Here is a 15,391-nt window from a genome sequence, read left to right as displayed (position 1 = left end):
GCATTTTGGGAGGCTGAGGTGGGAGGATCACTTGAGTTCAGGAGTTGGAGACCAGCCTGATAGTGAGATCTCATGTCTACCAAATAAAAATAATTTTAAAAGAAAAAAGATCAATAGATAGGAAAGGAAGAAACAAAAGTCTTTTTTTTGTCACCAGCTTCATTGCATATGTAGAAAACACTAAGAGATTCTGAAAAAGTCTCTGGAATTAATCATTGAATTTGCAAAATGGTTCATAAAATATATGTGATAAGTCACTTAGACAAACATGAAAAGATACTAAACAATACTAGTTATCTAAGAAGTGCAAGTTAAAACCACAATGAGAAGCCATCACACATCACCTAGAACAGGTAAAGTTAAAAAGACATATGATAAGTCTAAATACTGTCAAGAATATGGAAAAAAAAAGGAATGTCTGATATTGCTGGTAGGAATGCAAAAAATGTGGCAGTCAACTTGTAAAGCAGTATGGCAATTTCTTATACAGCTACCCGTCCACTACCACATGACCTAGCAATTCCACAAATATGTATTTATCCTAAAGAAATAAAAATGTAAGGTCACACTTGTAAGCAGTTATTTCTAGTGGCTTCATTAATAACAAACCCTAGCTGGAAGAATCTACATGTCAATCAACTAGAGAACAGAGAAACCAATGAATAAACTGGGATTCCAGCAATACTCAGCAGCTGCTCAGCAACAAAAATGAGTGAATGGCATCATCTCAAAGATCGTTATGCTAAGCGAGAGACCAAACGAAGGACTACATAACATACGATTCCATTAAATTCTAGAAATTTCACTATTGCAGTGACAGAAAACAGAGCGGTGGTTAAGTGAAGGGAAGGGGTGAGGGTGCGAGGCAAGGATTAAACTAAGGGGAGAGGAGGATGTGAGGGATGAGGGCAGAGAGAAGGGCTGGGGAAGCAGGAGGTGAGGACAAGGAGCAGGGGAAAGAACTTCAAAGCAGTGGAGGAGCCTAGCAGGGGGCTCTCTGCTTTCGGTGTTTCTCTACTGGGCAGTGTGGTAGTTACACGACTATAAATAATTACCAATATTCACCAAGAAGCACAGCTAAAACTGGTGAATTTTATTACAAGTAAAAGCCCTAATTAGCAAAAAAAAAAAAAAAAAAAAAAGGGTGGGGGAGGGGAGGCAAAAATAAAGACATTTTTAGATCATCAAAGCCATAAGATTCATTTCCTATGGCTCCTGTACCACATTTAATTTTAAAGGAAGTTCTTCAGGGTGAAGGGAAATTATACTAGATGGTGACCCAGATACACAGAAAGGAACAATTAACAACAGGAATGATGCACATACACATGCCACATTCACACTCATTTTCTTAATTTCCTGAAGACATGTGGCTGCTTGTCTAAAACAAAAAGTATTACACTGTATCATTGAGTTTATAATATAGATTGGTGTAATATATAAAACAATAATAGCATAATGTTAGGTTAAATGAAGCTACACTGTTACAAGTGTCCTCTATTTTGCCCGGTGTCATTTAATATAATCTGAACTTCACTGTGAAAAGCCAAGGAATTGGGTTTCCATTCTTACAACAGTAAAAAATTAGTGTAAAGAAATATAGCCAAAAGCCACTAAGAGAATTAAAATCATAAACTACAAAATGTTTATTTGACACATAAGGAAGTAGTAGAGGAGGAACAGAAACAAAAAGAGATGAGACGAATTGAAAACATATAGCAAATTGTAGACCAGAATCCAGCCATAGTAAGTGAAGAAATGACAGGACTTTGCTCACATTAGCAGGACCGCTGAGCACTGTGGGGAGAACAGACATGGGCAGGAGGTGAGAGGCAGTGTTAGTGCCACAATTCAGGAGTGACAGGGTATCGGGGACTAAGGGGAAGGGGAGGTGTGAGGATGAGAGGGGCAGAGAGAAGGGCTGGGGAAGCAGGAGGTGAGGAAAAGGAGAGAGGAAAGAATTCTAAAGCAGTGGAAGAGCCTAGCAGGGGGTTCTTTGCATCCGGTATTCAATACATTTTGTTGGACTTCCTAAAAACTAATTGGCTCCTTATGATTAAAAAAAAAAAGAGTTACAAAAATACCAAGTGTCCAGATAAAATATGCACACTGCTTAGATGCTCATAGTTCAGGAAAACAGGCAGTGCTTGAGCGTCGGTGAAGAGCATTGGGTCTGCATGGAGCACTCGCAACTTTGAGGTGATGACTACAGGCTCCCGGTTGCAATAGACAGTAACAAACCCTGCTTCTTTGTATTCAGGAGATGTTCTGGACTCACACAGGGAAACTCGGGCTAGGGAATGAAGGTAATGTTAAAGGCAACAACCCAGAGCCACAGATCCATAGTCTGGGAAAGTAAAACTTAAGAGTTTTGTAATGCTGTTTTGACACAGGTCTTTTACACATTGGAATTCTAATCATTCAGGGATTACCAACATTGTGCTACCTACTGTATTAATAAAAAGGAAACTTAGTTTCTATGAGAATCTCTACGTGGTGGCTTCAGACAAAACTTCACCAGGTTTAGAGAGAAAACCCCTGGCTCTACACCTCCATTTCCAGGGCGAGCTCACTCTCTGGCACGAAGTTCCCCGTGGTCAGTTTCCCTGCACAAAGGTCCAAGGGGAGAGGTAGGAGTGGGAGGCAGGGCGTCCAGTTCAGGGACGGGGATTCCAGGACTAGTAGTGAAGGGGAAGGGACTGGGCGCAGCCTGGGGGTCTCTCCCTGGTTTCCACTACAGATCCTCGTCCAGGACTCAGGCAGACAGTGTGACAAAGAGGCTTGGTGTAGGAGAAGAGGGATCAGGACAAAGTCCCAGGTCCTGGGCGTGGCCCTCAGGGTCTCGGGCCTTATCTGCATTGGGGAGGCGCAGAGCTGGGGATTCCCCACTCCCCTAGTTTCACTTCTTCTCCCAACCTGTGTCTGGTCCTTTCTCCAGGATACTCGTGACGCGTCCCCAGTTCCCACTCTCATTGGGTGTCGGATGTCTAGAGAAGCCAATCAGCGTCGCCGCGGTCTCTGTTCTACAGTCCCCACCCGCCCATCCGGGCTCAGAGGCTCCTCAGACGCCGAGATGCGGGTCATGGCGCCCCGAACCCTCCTCCTGCTGCTCTCGGGGGCCCTGGCCCTGACCGAAAGCCGGGCCGGTGAGTGCGGGGTCGGGAGGGAAATGGCCTCTGCGGGGAGGAGCGAGGGGACCACAGGCGGGGGCGCAGGACCCGGGGAGCCGCGCGGGGAGGAGGGTCGGGCGGGTCTCAGCCTCTCCTCGCCCCCAGGCTCGCACTCCATGAGGTATTTCAGCACCGCCGTGTCCCGGCCCGACCGCCGGGAGCCCTGGTATCTCGAAGTCGGCTACGTGGACGACACGCAGTTCGTGCGGTTCGACAGCGACGTCGAGAGTCCGAGGATGGAGCCGCGGGCGCCGTGGATGGAGCAGGTGGGGCCGGAGTATTGGGAAGAGGAGACACGGAGAGCCAAGAACGCCGCACAGACTTTCCGAGGGAGCTTGGGGAACCTGCTCCGCTACTACAACCAGAGCGAGGGGGGTGAGTGGCCCCGGCCCGGGGCGCAGGTCACGAACCCTCCCCATCCCCCACGGACGACCCGGGTGGCCCCGAGTCTCCGGGTCCGAGATCCGCCCCGAGGCCGCGGGACCCGCCCAGACCCTCGACCGGAGAGAGCCCCAGGCACCTTTACCCGGCTTCATTTTCAGTTGAGGCCAAAATCCCTGCGGGGTGGTCGGGGCGGGGCGGGGCTCCGGGGACGGGCTGACCGCGGGGGCGGGGCCAGGGTCTCACACCATCCAGTGGATGTATGGCTGCGACCTGGGGCCCGACGGGCGCCTCCTCCGCGGGTATGAACAGTTCGCCTACGACGGCAAGGATTACATCGCCCTGAACGAGGACCTGCGCTCCTGGACCGCCGCGGACATGGCGGCTCAGAACACCCAGCGCAAGTGGGAGGCGGCCCGTGCGGCAGAGCGGCAGAGAGCCTACCTGGAGGGGACGTGCGTGGAGTGGCTCCGCAGATACCTGGAGAACGGGAAGGAGACGCTGCAGCGCACGGGTACCAGGGGCAGTGGGGACCCTTCCCCATCACCTCTAGATCGCCCGGGATGGCCTCCCATGAGGAGGAGAGGAAAATGGGATCAGCGCTAGAATGTCGCCCTCCCTTGAATGGAGAATGGCATGAGTTTTCCTGATTTCCTCTGAGGGCCCCTCTGCTCTCTAGGACAGTTAAGGGATGACGTCTCTGAGGACATGGAGGGGAAGACAGTCCCTAGAATACTGATCAGGGGTCCCCTTTGACTCCTGCAGCAGCCTTGGGCACCGTGTATTTTTCTCTCAGGCCTTGTTCTCTGCCTCACACTCAATGTGTTTGAAGGTCTGATTCCAGCTTTTCTGAGTCCCTCGGCCTCCACTCAGGTCAGGACCAGAAGTCGCTGTTCCTCCCTCAGAGTCTAGAACTCTCTAAGGAATAGGAGATTATCCCAGGTGGCCTGTGTCCAGGCTGGTGTCTTGGTTCTGTGCTCCCTCCCCCACCCCGGGTGTCCTGTTCATTCTCAGGGTGGTCACATGCATGCTGCTGGAGTGTCCCATGAGAGATGCAAAGTGCCTGAATTTTCTGACTCTTCCCATCAGATCCCCCAAAGACACACGTGACCCACCATCCCATCTCTGACCATGAGGCCACCCTGAGGTGCTGGGCCCTGGGCTTCTACCCTGCGGAGATCACACTGACCTGGCAGCGGGATGGGGAGGAACAAACTCAGGACACCGAGCTTGTGGAGACCAGGCCAGTAGGAGATGGAACCTTCCAGAAGTGGGGAGCTGTGGTGGTGCCTTCTGGAGAAGAGCAGAGATACACGTGCCATGTGCAGCATGAGGGGCTGCGGGAGCCCCTCACCCTGAGATGGGGTAAGAAGGGGGATGGGGGGTCATGTCTGTTCTCAGGGAAAGCAGGAGCTCCTCTGGAGCCCTTCAGCAGGGTCAGGGCCCCTCATCTTCCCCTCCTTTCCCAGAGCCATCTTCCCAGTCCACCATCCCCATCGTGGGCATTGTTGCTGGCCTGGCTGTCTTGGTAGTTGTGGTCACCGGAGCTGTGGTCGCTGCTGTGATGTGGAGGAGGAAGAGCTCAGGTAGGGAAGGGGTGAGCGGTGGGGTCTCGGTTTTCTTGTCCCACTGGGGGTTTCAAACCCCAGGTAGAAGTGTTCCCTGCCTCATTACTGGGAAGCAGCATCCACACAGGGGCTAACCCAGCCTGGGGCCCTGTGTGCCAGCACCTACTCTTTTGTGTAGCAATGTGACAAAGAAGGACAGATGTATCACCTTGATGATTATGGTCTTGGGGTCCTGATTCTAGCATTCATGAGTCAGGGGAAGGTCCCTGCTAAGGACAGACCTTAGGAGGGGAGTTGGTCCAGAACACACAGCTGCTTTCCTCCTGTTTCCTGATCTGGGTCTGTAGTCATCATTCTGGAAATTTCTCTTGGGTCCAAGAAGAGGAGGTTCTTCTAAGATCTAGGCCCTGCATCCTCCCAGTCCCCTCACAGGATATTTTCTTCCCACAGGTGGAAAAGGAGGGAGCTACTCTCAGGCTGCGTGTAAGTGGCGGGGGTGGGAGTGTGGAGGAGCTCACACACCCCATAATTCCTTCTGTCCCATGTCTCCTGAGGGCTCTGACCAGCTCCTGTTTTTGTTCTACCCCAGCCAACGACAGTGCCCAGGGCTCTGATGTGTCTCTCACGGCTTGAAAAGGTGAGATTCTTGGGGTCTAGAGTGGGGGGCGGAGGGACAGAGGGGAAAGGCTTGGGTAATGGAAATTCTTTGATTGGGACGTTTCGAGTGTGTGGTGGCTGTTCAGAGTGTCATCACTTACCATGACTGACTTGAATTTGTTCATGATTTGTTTTCTGTAGCCTGAGACAACTGTCTTGTGTGGGACTGAGATGCAGGATTTCTTCACGCCTCCCTTTTGTGACTTCAAGAGACTTTGGCATCTCATTCTGCAAAGGCATCTGAATGTGTCTGCATCCCTGTTAGCATAATGTGAGGAGGTGGAGGGACAGCTCACCCCCGTGTCCACCGTGACCCCTGTTCCCACGCTGACCAGTGTTTCCTCCCCAGTCATCTTTCCTGTTCCAGAGAGGTGGGGCTGGATGTCTCCATCTCAGTCTCAACTTTATGTGCACTGAGCCGCAACTTCTTACTTCCCTACTGAAAATAAGAATCTGAATATAAATTTGTTTTCTCAAATATTTGCTATGCGAGGTTGATGGATTAATTAAATAAGTCAAATCCTAGAATCTGAGAGAGCAAATAAAGACCTGAGAACCTTCCAGAATATGCATGTTCCCTGTGTTGAGTGTGTTGCAGGTGGGGGTGGAGAAGGCTGTGAGGAGCCCAGTGTGGACTGGGCCTGTGCCTAGTTGCTGTTCAGTTCTTCGTGGGCTTTATGTGGTCAGTCCTCAGCTGGATCCCCTTCACTGCTCCGTCGTCCTTGTCCCTTCAGTGGAAACTTGTCCAGTGGGAGCTGTGACCACAGAGGCTCAGACATCGCCCAGGGTGGCCCCTACACACGGGGTCTCTGTGTATTCTGAGACAAATGTTCAGAGCCATTCACCTCCTGCCCTGCTTCTAGAGCTTCTGTTCTGCTCTGCTTTCCTGCCCTCTCTCCCTGCCCTGGTTCTAGCGATCTTGGTGCTGAATCCAATCCCGACTCATGAATCTATAAAGCAGAGTCTAATTTAGACTTACATTTGTCTCTGGAATTGGACCCATCATCAAGGACTGCTCTTTCCTGAAGAGAGAACCTGGTTGTTAGCTGCAGTGTGCTGCGGTGGGGGGTGCGGGGGACGTTGCGGTAAAAACAGGGATGGGAGTGGGAGGACACACAAGCAGCACAGCTGAGAAAAACATAGGCGGCCTCTATCTCAGTGTGAGGGGACCTTGTGCTATAGCTGCCACAAAACAGCATTTGGCCTGAGGCTATGTTAATAAAGATGCTGCCTTTAGAATAGGGAGGTGCTCTACAGTGATCATTCATTCAACTGACCTTTGTCATTGGCCAGACATGGGACAGAATTGTTCTGCATCTGGGGAATACCATTGAAGTAAAATCAGAAAAATCTCTGGCCTTTTGTAGCGTATGTTCCAGTGGGAAGAGGCAGACAATAGATACACTGTAACCAGAGTAAGGCAGGAAAGTGCTAGAAGGTGGTAAGTGCTGTGAGGCAGGTGATCCAGGATGTGGGCAGTGGGGACAGGGAAGGAGGCTATTGTGCTGGGTAGTCAGTGTGTGCCTTGTTGCAAAGGTGACTTGAGGAAGGATTTGAGGGACATGAGGATGTCTGGGGAAGTTCTTTCCAGGCAGAGGAACCTCCAGTCCAAATGCACTATGGCAGGAAGGTGTCTGTGTTCCCAGAAGAGCAAGGAGGCCAGGAGGGCTGGACAGAGAGAAACTGAGGTGAGGTCAGAGCTGCGGCCAGAGCAGGTGGGCTTGAGGAAAATGGGGTTGGATCTGACCTTTGCTCTGAGTGGGATGAAGAGCCAGAGGACAGTTTTAAGCAGAAGAGGGCCATGATATAACTTCTCTTCTAAAATGATCTCTGACTGCTGTGCTGAGAACAGAATTGAGAGGTGACGGACGAGGGAGGCAGAAGGGAAAACAGTAGAAAGCGAGTGCAGTATTCCAGGCTGGAGATGTCGGTGACCTTGACTAGGGCATGAGAAGGGGAAAGAGTGGGACGTGAGCATTTGAAGATGCATTTGAAGATGGACTCACAGTATTTGCCAATGGATTGTATCTGTGGTGTGAGAAAGAAGAATCAAGGACACATATAGTTGTAAAAAGAGTAAGTAGAAAGGTGGATCTGCTGTCAGTGGAGATGGGGAGACTCTGGCAGGAGCATGCTGAGGAGGGGGCATCACAGGCACTCAGTGGAGATGTCTACTAGGAATGCAGGTGGGGACGCTGGGGTGGAATTTGGACAGGCAACTCCGGAGTTTAGAGGAAAGGAGAAATAGACTGGGCAGAGAAACAGATTTAGGAGGTCACACCATATAAACGATACTTAAAACCTCAAGCATGGAAGAGGGCACCCAAGGCAGTGATTGACTGTGGAAAAGAATGAGGGCAAGGACTGAACCCTGGACCTCCAGTTTTAATGGATGTGATCAGACCACACCCAGAGCAGACTGCACAGTTCTGACCCCATGTCTAGGGAACACTTAGACAAGGAACTCCTGTGTGAATAGGGATCACCTGGACATGGTGCTGAGATCCAGGAAGTCCAGAGTCGAGCAAGGGATTCTTGATTTATGACAAGGCTGGAGCTCATGTTGCTGGTCTCCAGATCAAGAACACCAGGCTCCCACATGCCTGAGCATCAGCCTCACCTCTAGGGCTTGTTATATAAACGATTCCTTGGTCTTGTGCATAATACTCTGAGACAGGGGTTCTGGGAAGTGACCTGAGTATTTTCTAAGACCCCACCAGCAATCCTGTTGCTCAATCAGATCAGGAACCACTATCAGTGATCAGAGAGTGCCCAGGGTGGGTGAATGGGGTGGGTTTTCAAACCCTGTTAAAAAGAAGATTTTTCTCACAGAAAGAAAAGGGAGGATGTGTATCATCAGTTATGAGATGTGACATTCCCTGTTGTTCTCTCCACAGTGGAGTAGAGGCCAGGTAGAGAATTCAGGATGTGGCCCTCCCACAAGGAACACCTGTGAATGCCGCTCTCTGACACCCGCCCACAGACTCATTTCCCACTCACTTCTTGGAGCAAACTACAGAAAACAAATTTCTGTAATGTACACATAAAGTCATATATTTGGTATTGGGGGCTAGTTTTATTGTGGGGAAGGCCACAGAAGCAGGCTGGAACCTACACATCCAGGAACAGAATCCACAGCCCACCCTGGATCAGGTCCCTCCTAGGAACAACTGCCCCTGCTGCTGAGCACAGATGCCACTGCTCACACCTCTGACACCCTGGTGCTGGACACTGGACCCTGAGGCCAGGAGAGACGTCACTGCTGTACCTGGAAACTGGACATTACTACTGTCACTCAGCCATCTTTACTAAAATGTGTTCTGCACAGTCCCAGCCTCTCTGTCACCTCATTCTGGCTCAGAGTCTGGCAGTGATATAGGAGTGAAAGAGGGTACAGAAGGCTTTTAATGAAAAGCAGGCTCCAAATTATTTTCTTTTCTAACAACGTGCAGCCTGTAATATCAAGCTTCAGACACAGACAAGTAAGCTGGAAGCTTGCACGGGTGAATGCTGGCACCTGTGCCAATAGGAATCGGACACCTGGGACTGGGCATGTTCACAATGGTGACTCTATCTTCCCTTCTCTTTGCCAGGCTCTTCCTTACAGTAAGGAGCAGACAACATGTCCCTGGCCAAGTGGAAAGTCCATTTGCATAATAGGATTAGAGTGGGGCGAGCAACCTTCCAATTGCACTATGGAAATATCACACCTGGTCCAACCAACCTGTGGGCCCTACATAAATCAGACACCATCTCCTCAAGCCTGTCTGTAAAATCCGATGCACTCCCATTCCAGGCCGGAATTCCCTTTTGGGTGCCCCTCTCTCTCACAAGAAGAGAGCTGTTCCCCTTTGTCTTTCTTTTGCCTATTAAATCCTTTGCTCCTAAACTCACTCCTCGTGTGTCAGTGTCTTAATCTTCTTGGCATGAGATGACAAACCCTTAGTATTTACCTGAGACAACGACACCTCTTCAGCAGGTGGTCATCGGACTGGTGGAGCTTAAGACGCATGTCCATGATCAACTGCAGGGTGACTGGAGTGTTGTCCTCTTCCAAGGAGGGAGGTGGCGTCGGTCTCCTCTCAACATCTTGCATGTTGTAAACCAAAAATAAACATCAAAGCCACCCCCTCCTAACCATCTCAATTGACACCCTCAGCCAGGGGGCTCAAAAGTTAACCTGAAAGACTGGCTCAAGCCACCATGATTATGCCGTCTTCCGTTTTGGAATTCAGGAAAAGCTGACCAGCATTTACCACCAACACAGACCTTAAATCTGATCAGAAACATTTACAATCTATTGTCTCTGAAGCCTGGCACCTGGAGGCGTCATCTGCATGAGAAAATTTTGGACTCCACAACCTCTTATCATAACCCAGACATTTCCTTTCTATTGATAGTAACTCAACCAATTGCCAATCAGAAAAATTAAAAATCTACTTATAACCCAGAAGCACTACCCCGCAACCCTTGCTTGCTACAAATTGTTCCAACTTTCTGGACTGAAACAATGTATAGCTTAAATGTATTTGATTGATGTCTCATATCCTCCTAAAATGTATAAAACCAACCTGTGCCACAACCACTTTGAGCACATGTTCTCAGGGTCTCCTGAGGGCTGTGTCATAGGCTGTGGTCACTCACTTTTGGCTCAGAATAAATTTCTTCAAATATGTTACCGAGTTTGAGTCTTTTCATTGACAGTGTGGAATTCTGGTGTAGTAAGAGGGTTCAAGTGCTGGAGTGTGAGGGGTGGGAAAAAGTGACACATTTTAATGATTGGAGCAGTGATCCAGGACGAGAACTTTATCTGGTACCTGGTAGGCACGCAGAGTGGCTGAATTAACCAAGACTAATAAATAACATATCCCTTGAGGATAGATTATTACATCAAGTTTTTGTCTATCCCAGTTTATAGTCTAGATTATTGGAGTGGCATTGTGTGATGATGAAATGATTATTCAAACATCTCCCCTCAGCATTGTCTCTTACCAGGATTAAAACACCCAGGTTTGTAAGATCTCAGAGGATCTGGGTCCACACCGATGTTTTATATTAATATTTATATTTTCTTGTGTGTGGAAATATTTCTGGGGGGAGAATCTCTAACATTTATTAGTTTTTATGTGACACCCTCAAAGGCCTAAGAAATCCTAACTTCTAGGTTAGAGGTAGGACCACTCCACGTCTAGACAATGAACAGCTGGTAGTAACCTGTGTTTAGTAGATTAGGGACATTAAATAAATGCTTACATTTTGTTTATCTTTTCCTCTGGGACCAAAAAGATAGAGGTGTATTTGCTTACTCTTACTCTAAGTTTCTCTCTGTGGGATGGTGATGGGGTTTTCCTCCAACCAAATAACTTTCTGATTCTCCAACAGCAGCTGAGAGTCCTAGAGTTCGACTCAATTCGACCCTAACTACCTGGAGTTCACCTCAGGCTCCACAGGTTTAAGGGCTCAGTCCCACAAGTCTGTCCTCACTTCAGATGCAAGTCACAAGTATCGGGTCCCAGGTTACCTGCACTTCTGTCTATCATGGCTGTAAAGTCAGGGGTCTCTCACCTCCCAAGGTTTGAGAATTCTTTAACTCAAAGAACTCAGGAAGTTGCTATAGTCATGTAAACCAAAAAACGTCTGAGACAGGTCTCAGTCAGTTTAGAAGTTCATTTTGCCAAGCTGAAGATGCACCTAGGAAACAGAGACACAAATCATTGTAGCATCTGAGGCCCATGCTTTTTCCTAACAGGGTTTTGAGGACTGAAATATTTATAGGGGAAAGAGCAGCCAGGAGAGGAAAAAAATAGTCAACTATGCATTCATCTCATGCTCAGTAGATCTGCATTTTACATAAGATAAAGTAAATGTTGGGTAGAAAAGTCACCTGGTGGGTGAAGGGATGATGTCTAATCTTGTCTTTGTCTTGTACCTGTGAAGATAAGCTGTTAATTTATATTATTGGGGGAAATTCAACAAAACTCCGTTTTAGAGTAAACATATTGGGGCCTACAAGGAATTATCTCGTGAGCAGTTTGTGAGTGAGGCCACCTGGGGAGATATGGGGTCTTCTATCTTTGCAGTTGTTTGTTCAGGAACAAAAGAAAGGCAGTTTTTCCATTACTTAGTCTCCAAACTTAACTTTTCCCTTTGATACAGTGAATTTGGAGTCCTGAAATTTTATTTTCCTTTCATACTCAGTATTACAATTTTTTTATTGTTATAGCTTAAATCCCCACCTTTTTGGCACCCGGGACCGGTTTCATGGAAGACAGTTTTTCCATGGACCAGTGGAGGTGGCGGAAGGCAGAGGGAAATGGTTTTGGATGAAACTGTTGCACCTCAGATGACCAGGCATTAGCGTTTCATAAGGAGCATGCAACTTACATCTCTCGCATGCAGAGCTCACAATAGGGTTCGTGTTTCTATGAGAATCTAATTCTGCCACTGATCTGACAGGAGACGGAACTCCTGTGGTCATGCTCATGCTCTCTCGCCCAACCGATCACCTCCTGCTGTGCGATCTGGTTCCTACCAGGCCAGAAACTTGTACCAGTCCGCAGCCCGTGGGTTAGGGACCCCTGGTTTAAATTATGCCACTATAGCAGAACACCTGAGACTGGATCACTTATAACAAACAGAAATTTGTTTCATTCATGGTGTGGAGTATGGGAATTCCCAGATCAAGAGACTGTATCTGGTAGAAAACCAAAGGGCAAGAGAGGGTGAGAGGTAGGGGGAAAAGGAGGTCAAACTCACAGCCTCAGGTCGTTTTATGATGAACCTTAATCCACTAATGAAGGCAGAGCTCTGATGGTCCAATCACCTCTCAAAGGTCTCATTTCTTAAAAATGTTGCATTCGGGATGAAATATCCAACAGATGCTTTTTTGGGGAAACATTCAAACCATAGCAGTTATAAAGGATACAAAAGAGCACCCAGATGAAGAGGTGCACAGGGTGGGACCTGGAAGGGCTCTGAGCACAGGAGCCTCTGTCCCCATGGAGATGGAGTTCACCATCCTCCCCACAGGTGGATACATGGATGTGCTCACCAATTGGGAAACTCTCCGAAACCCAATCTCTAGAGGTTTCTATGTAAATTTCATTGTGTAGGCAAGATTAATTAAATCACCAGCTATTGTGTGACTGAACTCAACCTCGAGCCACTCTCTCCTTCCCAGACTTTAGGGATGGGGCTAAAAGTTCCAATCCTCTAATCGCAGCTTTGTGTTTCTGGCAACCAGCCCCCATTCTGAAGCTATCTAGGAGCCCCTCACCCCACAGTCATCTCATTGCCATATTGAAGTCATGTTTATCACTGAGGAGATTGCAAATGTTTTAGAACATGGTTGTCACGAAACAGGGACAAAGACCAAATATTTTTATTGGACCACAGATCACACCCTGGTTTTGACCACATTATCCCTTTTTATAATATTTATCATTTTATTTCAGAGATAATCTCTTGCTCTGTTGCTCAGGGTAGAATGCAGAGGCACAATCATAGCTCACTGTAACCTCAAATTCCTGGACTCAAGTGATCCTTCTCCTTCAGCCTCCTGAGTAGATAGCATTACAGGTGCACACCACCATGCCCAACTAATTTTTAAATATTTTGTAGAAATGGGTCTCACTATTTTGCCAAGGCTGATCTCAAACTCCTGGTCTTAAACAATGTTCCTACCATTGCCTCCCAAACTGATGGAATTACAAGCGTGAGCCACTGTGCCTGGCCAATCACAGATCTCCTATACCAGAAGAATCATAACAGTGAAAAGATCCTGGTACATTACCAGAATCCTCTTTGGTCATTAGCAATTTTCTCAGTGCAGTCCAAAAATAGGAATAGTCTCAGCAACATATGGCTGCACCCTTTCAGGCATCTGGTGAAATCGAGCTAAGAGACAATATCATCTCTTGCTTACACTTCTTTCGAGTAGTTCATGTAACATTGGATTTTCCTCATTACATAACCCATGTGTTCATTCATTTACCCTCAGCTACTATTTCTCCTTCTCTTCATTTATACTAAACATTTATAATTTTGGAAGGAACACTAGGCTCTGCTGCTGTGCTGGTTTAGACTGCAGGGACCAATACTGTTCTAGCAAGTGTCTCCCGTCATCCATTCCAGTTCATAGAGGGGAGGGTTATGCAGGTAGAGAACTGGGTGGCTATCTGACCCCAGGCAATACAGCTGCATTCAGTGTTAGCCCCAACTTTGCCAGATGGAGTGAAGGCACAACCTTCTTCTACAGGCCCCTAGGAATTATTACATAAAGGACATAAAATGTTTTTACATTCTCTTGCTTAGGAATAATTCCTGTTTCTGGACTCTATTTGCATCCTTAGTCCTGGGACCACTGCATCAGGGATGAGAAAAGCAAGTTGAGGTGAATTACAGTCATTATTCCAGTGTCCTCCCACCACGGGAAGGAATATATGTAGATCACACCAGCACCTTCCCCTGATCCACCAGGAAAAGAGAGGATACTCTCATGTCAAGTGTGAGCACACTCATGAAGGTGTATAAGCCCACCCTTCGTGCTTGTTTCCCCACTCTTGCTTTATATACCCAATGTTTCAATTGGCTACTGTAATTCTCTATGGAACTCTTCCTTTGAGGAGGGTGTCTCTCTGACCATTGCTGGACATTTTGAGCAGGTGCATTTTCCGGTGTAATGAAATGTGACTCAGTGGTCCACATGGTTGCAGTACCTCCCATTCAAGTTCTTTGTAGCACTCTGAGCATTTGCATCTGAGATATAGCAGGGACCTCTCTTAGAAGACTGCCATGGCCTCCCAACCTGGAAATAAAGAAAAACCTTCAGTTCCTTCAAGAGAAATTCCAGGCAACTAGCCAGCCCGAAAAAGGAAGTGAGTGACCTTATAAACAAGAAGGTAATGATAGCTTAAAACAATAGCCAAGGAAGTTAGAGTCACAAGATGTTTGATTCTCTATAGAAACTAAAAATAACATCTTAACATATGTCCCTGAGTTGTTTTTCAGAAATATAGATTCCCACCTAATAGATCCACTGACAGGGAGACCTTATAAAGGGGAAACTGAGGACTGAACTCTGACCACCGTTCTTTGTTCTAAATTTCTTCCTGAGAGGACTGGAGACAGTCAAGCCCACAAGCCAGGACTGGACATTCCTCTCTACTGCCCCCAGCTGTGTAAGGAAGCTGCCTAAGGAAGTTTTGCTTCTTTATCTATCACAAATCAGAGAATCTTTAAATCTATCTAAGACCTGTAAGCTCCCTCATCAGGATTTTCCACCTTTTAAGGCCGAAGCAGTGTATCACTTCTATGCATTGATTTATGATGATGCCTGTAACTCTGCTTTCCTGAAATTTGTCCCTGCCTTTAAAACTCCTTGCTTGTGAGCCATCAGAAAGGTTGCATCTTAAACTTGAGCTGCCCGATTCTCCTTGTTTGGCGCCCTGCACATAAATGCCCTCCTTTCTCCCACTACAATCTCATTGTGGATGTTTGCTTTTACTGCAACATCCCAGGTGAGTGGACCCCAGTTTAGTTTGGTAACACACCTACCACCAGCTGAACAAAGCCCTCTCCAGGGTGAGGATCTATTCCTGTCAAGACCCATTTGCT

The 15,391-nt window shown here is 47.7% G+C and overlaps 1 pseudogene across 1 annotated transcript; it reads left to right on the top strand.

Moving 5' to 3' along the window:
- The first annotated feature begins 3,070 nt into the window (after window positions 1–3,070).
- Window positions 3,071–6,342, top strand: LOC112622419 (annotated as a pseudogene). The gene is made up of 8 exons (XR_003118986.1): window positions 3,071–3,146; window positions 3,276–3,545; window positions 3,790–4,065; window positions 4,641–4,916; window positions 5,021–5,137; window positions 5,570–5,602; window positions 5,709–5,756; window positions 5,918–6,342. The product of XR_003118986.1 is annotated as a class I histocompatibility antigen, Gogo-B*0103 alpha chain-like (transcript).
- The last annotated feature ends 9,049 nt before the right edge of the window (window positions 6,343–15,391 follow it).

This window comes from Theropithecus gelada, chromosome 4, assembly GCF_003255815.1.
Source record: "Theropithecus gelada isolate Dixy chromosome 4, Tgel_1.0, whole genome shotgun sequence".
Lineage (NCBI taxonomy): Eukaryota > Metazoa > Chordata > Mammalia > Primates > Cercopithecidae > Theropithecus > Theropithecus gelada.
This window is presented reverse-complemented; position numbering and strand designations above follow the sequence as displayed.